A 12,703-nucleotide genomic window follows, 5' to 3' on the forward strand; every position below is an offset into this window, starting at 1 on the left:
AAAACAAACGAAAAAAACTAAAACAGAACTTCAACTTTGAGAGACGACTAAAATCGTTCTGTTTGTATTTCTGGTTAGATCATCAAGATTAGACTCTGACTAAGTAGTGTAATTAGAGTGGCTGCCTTAAAAGTATAATACAAAAACCCAGTCTTTTGTCTTGCAATGGGACCATATTTTCTGAACCTCATATGTACAATAACCCCTTTTTTGTGTGCACACTCTATTCAGTTATACTGTTTATTCATTCATTCTTTCATATTGAGTATCTATTCTGTGCCAGTCTTGTGAATACAGAAATACAAGGCATGATCCTTGCTCTTAAAAAGGTTACAGGCTTGTGGAAGAGGCAGGCATATAAACAAATAATTACATCTTGAAATAATAAATGCTATTATAGTGTTAAGATAAAGTCCTCCTTGTGGCTTAAACTCTCTAGCCTGTCTGTATTTCCCAACTTACTATTTTATTCTGTGAATCTTTCCTCATCCTCAGCCTACCCCTACCCCATTCACATGTCTACATATTGCTTGCTTATGCTTTTCTGCTCCAGGTTTCCTCATTTAGATGTGAAGGCTTTTTTTGTACTAAGTGCTCCCTGTCCTGACTCTTGGTGTGGAGTATCCTCCAATATTCCAGCTTTGCCTTTAAGTGTTAACATAAAAATAATGTGTCTCATTATTTTTTGAAGCAGTTAGGGTGTTGGAGTTGATATGAAAAATGGTAGAGCCTATGGTCCTAAAAGGAAAATTATCCTTATTGTATAATGTGTACTATTTATGGAATCTGGAACCAGATATATGTAAATGTACACACATATATGTATATATGCAGTTAAAGAAGTGCCTCCATTTTAGGAAAATAACTTTCAAAGCAGCTTCAAGTGTAATAATTCATAGTAGAGTCTTAGCTCTTTTTTATATTTTTATAATGAAAGGGATTATATTTACCTTAAAGGGAAATCTCTCCCTTTACTTCATATTAGTTATATTTTTAGTAAAAATAGAGGCTTGAGTGTTTGCTAAACAATGCAGCACAGGTAAATAAAATTCAATATTGCTTATGTAGGAGGAATTAATTTATCTGTTTAAATTCTGAATTAGAGTTACTGAGTCCTAACTCTCTGACCTTGAGCATTTTAGTATCTCCATCTATAATAAGGGGTTAGTGTGGTAGACATTTGTTCATTTTGCCCAGCTTCAATTCCTCACTATTTTTGGGCAGCTGCTGCTTTCCCAGATGTGGTACTCACTGTTGAGAAGTTTCCACCCCAGTCCAGTCCCTTTTGTCCACAGATGTGCACATGACCCAGCCAGTCGGTTCATCACTACTTCCTCCTCAGTATGGTAGGTTAGAGTCTACAGGCTGGTGGCATCAGAAGGCCACTTTTGGGCTTTGTCTGGAACTGTTGAGAAGCCTACTTTTCAAAAAGGTCCTGAAGTTAAGTAGAAAGAAAAGCTGGAATCATGGGGAGCCTCCACACAAGGAGCACTAGAGATAGAGCCTCTATGGAGGGAAGCAGATCCAGTAGATGCCTCCATCTACTACTGCCTTTTCAGATATTTAACGAAGAGAGACTTTTCGTTGTTGCTTTTTTTAAAAGTCAGTTTGAGTTGTCCTTTCTTCGGTCACATGCAAATGTCAAGGTCCAGGCTAATTCAGTTGAGTTAGTTAACCTCCATGGCCTTTCTGTTTCCCTGTTCTGTGATTCTCTGCCTTCCTATATCACATGCAAGTTACTTTGATCAATTGAGGTTAGGCAAATAACAACTGTATATTCTCAGAAGTAGTTTCTCCAGCTGAACAGTACCAGTGAAAGGTCACTGGTTGTTTTACATTTCCATCTCATTTATTTTGTAGCATACTTCACCTTCTATAACTTTTGCCCATTCTTGTCCAGCTGTATTCACTAGTGCTATGAAATAAAACAAACAGAAAAGCAAAACTCTGCTTGATATTAGAAATTATCCCTTTTTGAATCACGTATACCCATGACTGATACTAGGAATTATCCCTTTCTGAGTCACATACGCACATGATGCCTTTCTGAGCCCCCTACCTCTGGGTTAATATGTGCATTTTATGGTAATTTTTAAAGGATACTTCATGAGAATGGAGAAAAAGAAAACACTTGTGGAATGTGTGAAAACTTATATGAGAAGGTTCATGAGGTCATTTGAAGTGCAAGGGGAGAACATGGATACAGAGCCCAGGTAACCTTGATCAAGTTGTGTAAACTTCCCTCATCTTTCAGATGTTTGGGTTCTTGTGAGGATGATGTGGTATAATGTATGTGGAAGTAGTTTGTATGTAAAACTTGATAACGGATGAAATCATATATGAGTGAATGAGCCCAGTTTATTCAGTGAGGTTCACCGATGAATTGCAACAGAAGCAACAGATTGGGAAATATAAGAAACCTGATTGAAAAGTAAGCTTCTTCTCAACAGTTCCAGACAAAGCCCCAAAGCTGCCTTCTGTGTGTGTGTGTGTGTGTGTGTGTGATTTCTTGGGCTGCTCCTGCGGCATATGGAGATTCCCAGGCTAGGGGTCAAATCAGAGCTGTAGCCACCAGCCTACACCAGAGCCATAGCAACGTGGGATCCGAGCCAAATCTGCAACTTACACCACAGCTCACGGCAAAGCTGGATGTTAACCCACTGAGCAAGGCCAGGGATCAAACACACAACCTCATGGTTCCTAGTTGGATTCGTTAACCACTGAGCCATGATGGGAACTCCCCCAAAGCTGCCTTCTGATGCATCCAGATGGGGTTGCCTATTGACCCTAATCAACCATAGTGAGGTGGAGGTAGTGATGAAATGAGTGGGCTGGATATAGATAAAAGGGATGGGACTGGGTTGGAATCATCTGAACAACAAGGACCAAACCTGGGAAAATCTAATAATATTAGATCTGAAGGTAATTTCAGATCTTGAAATCCAGCCTGAGGAGTTTAAACTTGTTTGAAGAAGTGAATGTTAGTTACCACTTCAGGGTATCTTCTTCCAGATCATTTATCAAACTTTCTTTTCTCTTCATTCCCACAAACAGTATAAACTCCTACCTCACCTTGTGGATGCCAGTCTATTCCTTACCCAACGTCCTGTTGTCACATTTATCTTCCTGAAAATAATATACCCTAATTACATGAATAAAGCAGCTGAATGTGGTGACTAATAGAATATAGAGAATGAATGATAGGACTGAGTTAAAAAAATATGTATACATATATTTTTTTTCTCACTGTCTCTGACAGACTGGGACAGTGGTGGTCTTATTAACAGGAGGAAGATTGATAAGGGGCCCATGATGAGGAGATAAGACACCACACTAGAATCATTGCATAAGAAGTTCCAGATTGGGAGTTCTCATTGTGGCTCAGCAGGTTAAGAACCTGACTGGTATCCATGAGGATTTGGGTTTGATCCCTTGCCTCGCTCAGTGGGTTAAGGATCTGGCATTGCCACAAACTGAGGTGTAGTTTGCAGATGTGGCTCAGATCTGGTGTTGCTGTGGCTGTGGTGTAGGCTGGTAGTTGCAGCTCCAATTCGACCCCTAGCCCCAGAGCTTCCATATACCACAGGTACAGTCCTAAAAATAAAAAAAATTTAAAAAGAGGTTGTAGATTTAGTGTGTATATGTTATTCGCATCCAGAAACTTCTGTGTAGCTCAGGGAAATCTACTTAATAGTTTGTAATAACCTTTATGGGAAAAAAGAATGGATATACATACACATGCATAAACACATATATAGCCGATTTGCTTTGCTGTACACTTGAAACTAATACAACATTGTAAGTCAACTATATTCCAATAAAATTTAAAAAAAGAAAGTCATCAAAGAATGATTATTTTCCATTTTATACTTCTTGTGTAGCTCAGCCTGTGACCTTTCCATAATAAAACTAATATAACTTTGAATAAGAAATTTTTGCCTAGTAAAATAAAGTTAATCAAAAGGCTGCTTAAAAAAAAAAAAGTTGTTGCAGATCAAGGCATAGTACTTTGAATGGAGTCCCCGTATAGATCTAGAGGTTATGGAGTCACTGAACTTTGTATCTTAAAGGGTCCTATCTTAGTCAGTTTGGTCTGCTCTAACAAAGTAACCACAGACTTGCATGGCTTAAGCAGCAAACATTTATTTCTTACAGTTCTAGAGACTGAGAAGTCTTAAAAGATTTGATGTTTGGTGAGGGCCCTCTTTCTGGTTTGCAGATAGCTGTTTTCTTGCTGAGGCTTCACATGGCAGAAGGAAAGAGAGAAGTAGCAGGCTGTCTTGTGACACTTTTGAGGACTCTAATCCCATTCATGAGGCTCCACCCTCATGACCTAATGATCTGCCAAAGGCCACACCTCCAGGTTCCATCACAATGGACTTCAACATATGAGTTTGGGGGAGTCACAAATAATTCAGTCATCAGAAGGTCCTCAGGACATCATTGGGCTTTTATTTTTTTCAGATAAGAGATTGAATCTAAACGGAAGGTCACACTAGGTATATTGTTAGCACAGTAGGAGCAGAATGTTTATTTGCTAAGTCTAAGGCTAGTGTTCTTTCTTCTCCATCATAACTTCTTTGTGCCATCTACCCAGAGATAACAAAACTTTAATGATAGAGTAAGGATTATAATAACTAGGTACTAGGCAGAATATACTGTAATTCCCTACTGTTGGATGGATACAAGTCTGAAGATACTGGCAGCTTTGACATGAAAAAGCCAAGATGCTAGACCATTTAAATAGGGGTGGTTGACCGGGAAAAGCTGGCTTCTCAAGTACTTAGCAACTGATATAAAGAAATAGTAAATCAGGGAGTTCCTGTTGTGGCTCAGCAGGTTAAGAACTCAATAATATCCATGAGGATGTGGGTTCAATCCCTGGCTTTGCTCAGTGGGTTAAGGATCTGGTGTTGCCATGAGCTGTGGTGTAGGTCAACAGATGCAGCTCTGATTAGACTTCTAGCCTGGAACTTCCATATGCCATAGGTGTGGCCCTAAAAAGCAAAAAACGAAATAAACAAAAAACCTACAAAATCATCCTTTTCCTTGAGCCAACTGATCTTATAGACATTATAATATATATTTATATATCATGTGAGTTTTGATGCCAGATGGTCCTATATTCGATTCCTAGCTGTGTTACTTGGTGTCTGAAGTGCCTTTGATCCTCAGTTTCCTAGTCTGTAAGGTGGGAATAATAACACCTGTCTTATAGGGTTGATGTACCTGTTGATCAACAGGCAGCAGTTTCCTGCTGCTGCTGTAAGAAATTACCAAAAATGTAGTGGCTTAAGACCACACAGATTTATTATGCTCATTTCAGAGGTCAGACTTCTGAAAATAGATCTTATGGGGCTAATCAAGGTGTCAGCAAGACTGTGTTCCTAGTAGAGGCTGTAAGGGGAAATTTGCTTCTTGCCTTTCCAGCTTCTAGAGACTACATTTCCTTGGCTGATGGCCCCCTTCCAGCAATTGCTTCACTCCAGCTTCTGTTTCTGTCATCACTTTTCCTCTGACGTTCCTGCTTCCTTCTTAGAAGGACCCTTGTGATTATCTGAGGCCCCCCTCAGATAATCCAGGATAATCTTCCCATCTCTAGGTCCTTAACATCATCACATCTGCCAAGTCCCATTTGCCATGTGGGGTAACATGCACAGGTGTTAGGGATTAGGGTTTGGACAATTTTGGGGACCATTCTGTATACACTGATGATGTCAATACTCATGAAGATAATGAGGAATAGTAGTGAATGCTATTAATATTTCACTTGCTTCCAGAATTACTTCTAGTGTTTCATAGAGAAAATATGCTCTTTACCCCCAAACAGGTAAAAAGATCAAGGCTGGCCTAATAAGGGGACTGAACTGATTTGGTAGAAGCTGCTCTGCCTTGTAGTCGAAAATGACTTCCTTTATAGGGTTACCTGGAAACCCATGGAATGTTGACATTAGTCATCCTTTTGATGAAGGCATTGAAAAGCCAGCAGAGTGCAATTATGTTTTCTGGATAGAAACCAACTATCAGTCTAGTGTAAGTGACTATTAGGACAATTAGGTGAGACACTGAGAAAATGTGAAACAGGACAGGTGGGTTTGATTTAGACTGAGCTGAAGTAATTGAGAGAGGGTAAATAAAGTAATAAATAGGAGAGGGTCAGTAGTCATATTTGAAATATTGAGCAGTCTGTTTGGCTCAGGTCCTGGTGAGGCAACAGTCTTACCCGGAAGAAACATAGAAAGTTTTAGTCTCTATTCCTGTTTCTGAACACACCACACACACCCACACCCACACACATGAGTTCAGAAACTGTAATACTGTTGAATTCCCAAATGAGTCTTAGTTTTCAGGGAGAACTATAGATGAAAATGAAGAGGTCATATTCAGGGGAATAATAAAAGCTTGAGTGAAGTGGCAATAGAATAAAATGATGATTAGCTTTTTTAAAACACCAGTGTCAGGAATACCTCTTCCTTTAATTTTCTTTCTAATTTATTATAAATTAGAGGGCTGCTGAGGAGAAAAGTAAAGAGCACACTGTCATTTCCTTTAAAAACACAAAATCAGATTGTTAAATGGCAGGAGGATACTCCACTAATTTTGACAGTCATTCAGTGTGTTCATTTACTAGCCTTTCTTGGACACAATACTTGTGAGGCTTTTATTTTTCCATATGCTTCCACTAATCCTTTTTCACATATTGGGTGTTTTTGTCAATTTAGGGCAAGTATAAATTAGAATTCTTTTTTACTTCAATAAAATACCACAGGTGAAAGTAGTGATTTTAAGGTGAAGGCTAGAGCATTTTAAAACTATAGACTTAGAGGAGTTCCCGTTGTGGCAGAGTGGTTAATGAATCCGACAAGGAACCATGAGGTTGCGGGTTTGATCCCTGGCCTCACTCAGTGGGTTAAGGATCCAGCATTGCTGTGAGCATGTGGTGTAGGTTGCAGACATGGCTCAGATCCCACATTGCTGTGGCTCTGGTGTAGGTCGGTGGCAACAGCTCTGATTCGACCCCTAACCTGGGAATCTCCATATGCCACAGGAGCGGCCCCAGAAAAGACAAACAAACAAACAAAAAAAAAACCTGTAGTCTCAGAGACCACATTCAAAACACTCTAGCAAACCAGAGGCCCTCGGGTATCTAGTTCTACCTTAGCCTTCAAACCTCTTTCTCAGCTCCTGGGATACCAGTGCTGTCTACTGGGAAGCTAAATTCACTCTTTTTTTGCCTGGAGCTTGTACGTTCCCCCTCACCTCACTAAATACCTTTGATGATATTGTTTCCTGTAGAAATTTAACTTTATCCATCATCATTGCTGTCTGGAGAAAGTGTTGCTCTCATCACCCAGTGCTGAAACAGGTTAACATAACTCCTTAAAGCTCCAACCCCAGGTCCTAGCCCTGATTCAGATTATGTGCTGTTGTGAAAAATGTCCAGAACCTGTGTAAAGTGTGACTCTGAAGTTTATTAGGCTGGGAGGGGCATTGTATAGCCTGGACAGCTATCAAGTATGCTGCTGCAGTTTGAACCTTAACAATTTATAATCAATAGCTGGCTCCTTGATCACAGAAGCCTAATTCTTCAAGTAAGAAGTTCTTTCTTTTGCCTGAAACCTTCATGCCTTCCTGTGGTCCTTGAAAACTTATCTCTTCCAGGCATCCAGGGTGTACTGCCTGGGATTTCATAGTTCCCTGAGAGTCCCAGGGAACTTGGGGTGAGAATGTTTCTTCTGTAAGTTAACTAACTGAAATATTTGCTTTGGAAAGATCAGCTGGATGGATGGGGAGATTAAGGAAGCCTGAGTATGTAGCTTTTTCAGCAGTGCCTGATAGTAACGTGATGGACCATCGCAGAGTCTCTACCTCCCTCTCTCAGAATTCTGTTAGTTTTAGACCTTCTGCTGAATTGCAGGGATCCAATTGACTTTTTAAAAATCGTGTCCCAAGGATATCTTAGAACTCATTCTCCCTTGTTTTTCTTGACCATAATTTGCTACTGCCTCAGAAGGTAGGTGTCAAAGGATATGTAAATGAAAATTAGAATTCCAGAGTAATCCATTTATTTCTACTTCACTGCAGTTGATTTCAAATCTTGATCAGGTCTTTTAGCAGTTATTTTATTGAGCAACTACTCTTTGCCAGGTGCTGGGCATAAACAGATGAATAAGACATGATCGTTGTCTTCATGCAGACAACCACCACGGAAATGGTGCCATTTCCAGAAGAGACCCTTCTTATCCCCAGGCGAAGGCCTAAGGAAGTCTGGGTCTTTCATTGGGGAAACTAGAGTACTTTATTCTTAACAAGAAATAAAGGAAGATTGCAGGAGTTCCTGTTGTGGCTTAACCGTTTGATGGTGATGAAACAGACTAGTATCCATGAGGATATGGGTTTGAGCCCTGGCCTTGCTCAGTGGGTTAAGGATCTGACATTGCTGTGAGCTGTAGTGTAGGTTGCAGGTTGCAGAGGGGCTTGGATTCTGTGTTGCTGTAGCTGCAGCTCCGATTTGACCCCTAGCCTGGGAACTCCCATATGCCACTGTTGCTGTCCTAAAAAGACAAAAAAAAAAAAAATTGCAGAAATTTATGGATCAAGCATTAAATAAGATTGTCTAGGAAGTTCATGAGTGGGTAGAGCGATTGGTAATGAATTCAGAGTTGCAAGTGTAAAGAAATGCACGTACTGAAAGATCCAAAAAGATGGGCTTGAATCTGTCACATGTCTAAGCTTAAAGTCCAGCTCTTTAATCTACCAACTGTTGTCTGCAGATGAAGACAAACCATGGTAGTGGTTTATACAGATGGTAAAATCCGGCCAAAGAAGGGCTTTTTGGAAAAAAAAAAGAAGAAGAAGACTTAAAATATTCTACTATCTTTGTCTTAGCCATAATTTTTTTCTTATGTATCCATTTCTGATGCCAGGTATCAGAAAGCAGAAATCTGAGGTGTTCTGGAAAAGTCAATAATTGAGGCTTTAAAGTAGCTTCAGTATAATGACTAACCATGAAGACTGACTTTCCAGAAAGACAAAGTTTCAGAGGAGACGTGATCCAGGTTTGTGAAATCATGAAATAAGTGAACAGGGCAAATACCAATTTGATCCTCAAATTATAAATACATTTTAAAGCTTTGGAAAATGTAATTTAAGGGTCGACCTAAAGTCATGGGGATCATGTTGTTGACTTTATGATCTAAGCTGCAAGATTGCCTAAGATGAAACCACTTTAAGATAAATATCTTTTCCTGTTATAGTAATTAGCTCCCTTTGGATTAGTTCCAAAAATTTTCTGCCTTTTTCTGAATTATATTCTGAGTTATATATATTGTATTCTGAGTTATAAGGCAAATGGGCCTTTTAGCAGATTTTTAGGTACACCTAGGAAATTATTTCATTGAGTGATATGGACTTATTAAATGAATACCCATTAAGTAGTGGATGGTAGATTCATAGTGGATGTTAAATTTGTTTCTCTTGGCATCAGAAGTTGTCGTGGACAACCAATGTATTTTTCCTTTTTCTTTTTCTTTTTTTTGTAGGAGAAAAAGATAGCTTTCATTGCTTTGCCAGGCAAAGGAGGCCACAGCAGGCTAATGCTTTAAAGATTGTGCCCCCCCACATATTTTTTTCTTAAAATATGATTCGAGACTTCTGTCTGAGACCAAATACCAAGTTGACAATTGGTCTCGTTCAGCGAGGCATCTCTTATGTTATCCTGAACTATTACAGTTGCTCTGGCTTTTTCCCCTCCCCCGTCAGCCATAGTCAGGGAGTATTTCTCCTCTTCATGCCCAGAAAGGTATTTGGCTAAAGCTCTTCTGACTATCAGGAGAGTAAAGCCTTCTATTTACAAAATATCTGCTTTGTATTTAGTGCTGTGCAGAATGCAGAATGGTCATACAGACACACTCTTGAGCTTTTAATATTAATGGAATGATTTAACTTTATCAGTCTTATAAATTGCAAGGCCAGTGGAGTTGTTTGCTAGATTCTATCATAGGCTCAAGCTAGTGGGACCTTAGTTCATGAAAATATGACAACTGGTACAGTTTCATTCTGCTTTGTTGGGAAGATCTGTGTCCCAGGCACACTTTATGACTTACATTTCCTTTAGAAATATTGAACGTTTAGTACTTGATTCTTAATATTCTAGACAATTATGTCCTCGTGATGAGAATATTAATACTGAAGTAAGAACATATATCGCCACATTGTATAAACATTGAATGTCTTTAAGATTTTCAGCTTAAAACCACTTTAATAGATGTGCCTTAAAAGTTGGAGGAGTTATCTGTGTTACCATACAGGGCTGTAATAATGGTAAGCCATCTGTTCCCAAACAAAGAACTCATTCCCCTTTGTATTTTAGGTGCCTTATCTTTATTCATCAGGTATTTTGAGCAACTAAGACATCTGATTATCTCTTTTTCTCATTCATAATCTCTCAGATGAATTTTTAGACTCAAAACCTTTGTCTCATTGTCTTTTTACACTCTTAGAATCAATTTATCTTACAACTTTTAAAAGAACCGAGAGAAAAGATCAGCAAATAATATATTGTTACTGGAAAGCACTTGATTGTTTTTGAATTTTTCATGAACTTTTTAAAAGTACCTGTAGCCTTAATTGATTTAGCAGGAATCTGAAAAAAGATTCCTGTTTACATTTGGCCTAAAATCAGTTCTATATTCTATTTCTTATAGTCGGGCAAACAGGCTTGTTACACTGTTTGCATTTCTATCCTTTTATTTCAGATTTTGAGGACATATATCTAAATGTCTAGGCTCTCTGTCTCTTTCTCCTCTCCTCTCCCACCACACACCTTGCACTGTTACTGTGTATCTAGAATTACATTAATTATAGCTAACTTTCCTTGACATTTCATGTTTCCTAGGCTTCTTCCTTTCCCTCCCTTTTGCTTAAAATGTTTACATGTATAAGAAATTTTTGTCCTGAATAAAGTATTTTTAGTCGAATTGCAGACAGACAATTGTAACCCTCATTTTTGTAGATGACGTACTTGAAAATAGGGTTCATTTTTCTCCTTTGTTATGATGGTTAAAAAAATAACATTGTTTTGGTGAAGGGCTGGTGAAATGCAGCTGACACAGTGCAGTTGGTGGCACCCTCTCAGTCTTAAAGTTAAGCAGCTGAGCTGAAAAGGGTCATTTTGGTTTAGTCTTTTTATCTGGCCCCGCTTCTGGAGGCTGAGTTCGAGGTCAGAATGTCTATGACACTTTAACATATTCTCAAGAATGATCAGAATTCAGGCTAAATAACCTAAACTACTTGATTTGCTATTGGATTATAGTTTGGTTGTCAAGAAAAAAATAAAGTTGGTTTTTAAAGGAGTAGGCTGGTCTACAAAAAGGCTATGAAGAAACATCATCAGTCTTGGTGGAAGTTGAGAAGTGTTACATAAGCCTGAGGCTAATATTGTAGAGTGGCCTCTATGACTGAGGAATTGGAGGCATCCTGTTTTAATCCTCTGTAACCCAGCCACATGCATCAAACTGAGCATTCCTATTTTTTAAAAGGGTAGGATACCTATTTTTCTGTGTACAGTGGACAGATATGCTAGTGACGCCTCTTGACTGTCTCTTCTGTTTCCCTAATCCTGGATTTAGAGAATGAAGGTTCTGTCATTTTTCACTGGGGCAGAGAGGTGGCTGGCAGCAGATGGCATACGGTGACTTCCTGGACTGTTGCTTATCCTCGAGGTGCCCTGCCAAGACTTGAGTGTGGGGGCAGCTGGAGGGTTCAGGTGTCAGGCTGCACCTGTACGACATGACCATAACATTAGCTCCAGGAGTCCTAGCCTATGCCAGCCCATTTATGAGCATTCCTTTCCTCCCTGACGCCAGAGTGGGACCAAATTGTCCCTGGCCCTTCTTCCCTGAATATGTTTCAGCAAAAGTATGTGTTTTACTCTCCTTAGCTTATTTCCACCTAAAACTGAATCTGAGAACTAGGGATCTTGTAATTGCAACTGCTTTATCTTGTTGAGATAGACAAAGTTTAAATGACACTTGAGAATTTTGTCTTTCAAGTCGTGGTTTCACTCAGTACAAAGTTATCTATATTATCAATCAAATACACTTAATCTTTGAATCTAAACATATTCTGTGGGACACTTAATTTCTCTTTTTCCAAAGTGAGAAAATTGCAAACAGGACTTTAAAAACACTCCTAGGTAGCTGGATATAAACATTTCAGATTCATGAAACTTGATGCCTTTGGCCTTCAGTTACTACTTTGGGTTTAAAACTCTGAGGTCTTGCACCTTGTTTCCAGCAGGGAGCTTTTGTCTGAATAGAATTTCTAGAGTTGTGCTATGAGTGGAAGCTGTATCAGAACTCTGAACTTGCAAATCTGGGCTTTAGCACACTTGCTTGGAGAATTTGCTTACATCACTCCTCTTCTGTAAAGCTAGATTTCCACGTCTGTACAGTGATGCCTAGCTCCCCAGGATGTTGTGAGGTTTTCATGAACTCATGTTCATCAATCTAGTAGGACAGTACCTGGGACAGAGAAGGTTCTTTCTCATTCACATTTTCTAATAAGAATTATTTCAATCTGTATTTGTAATTTTTCATTTAAACAGGTATTATAGAATGGTATCAGCTCTTGGCAAATCCTGAAATAATGGCAATATAATAATAATAAAGATAGTATAAATAAAAATTAAAAAGTAAAGGCA

At 38.9% G+C, this 12,703-nt stretch overlaps 1 protein-coding gene across 5 annotated transcripts in view; it reads left to right on the plus strand.

Annotated features, from left to right (window-relative positions):
* The window catches only part of PPM1L (protein phosphatase, Mg2+/Mn2+ dependent 1L), a 336,602-nt gene that overhangs the window by 136,802 nt on the left and 187,097 nt on the right, over positions 1-12,703 (plus strand). Inside the window, exon 2 of one of the 5 annotated variants that reach the window (XM_084987491.1) lies at positions 2,099-2,213. The exons of the other annotated variants lie outside the window; for them this stretch is intronic. The gene's annotated coding sequence lies outside the window, so the exon portion shown is untranslated. The remainder of the gene's footprint in view (positions 1-2,098; positions 2,214-12,703) is intronic. 5 annotated transcript variants of the gene reach the window in all.

This window comes from Sus scrofa, chromosome 13 (genome assembly GCF_054392235.1).
Source record: "Sus scrofa isolate SSC_HxYL_T2T_F1_AM1 chromosome 13, Sscrofa_HxYL_maternal_Yorkshire_Landrace_v2.0, whole genome shotgun sequence".
Classification (NCBI taxonomy): Eukaryota; Metazoa; Chordata; class Mammalia; order Artiodactyla; family Suidae; genus Sus; species Sus scrofa.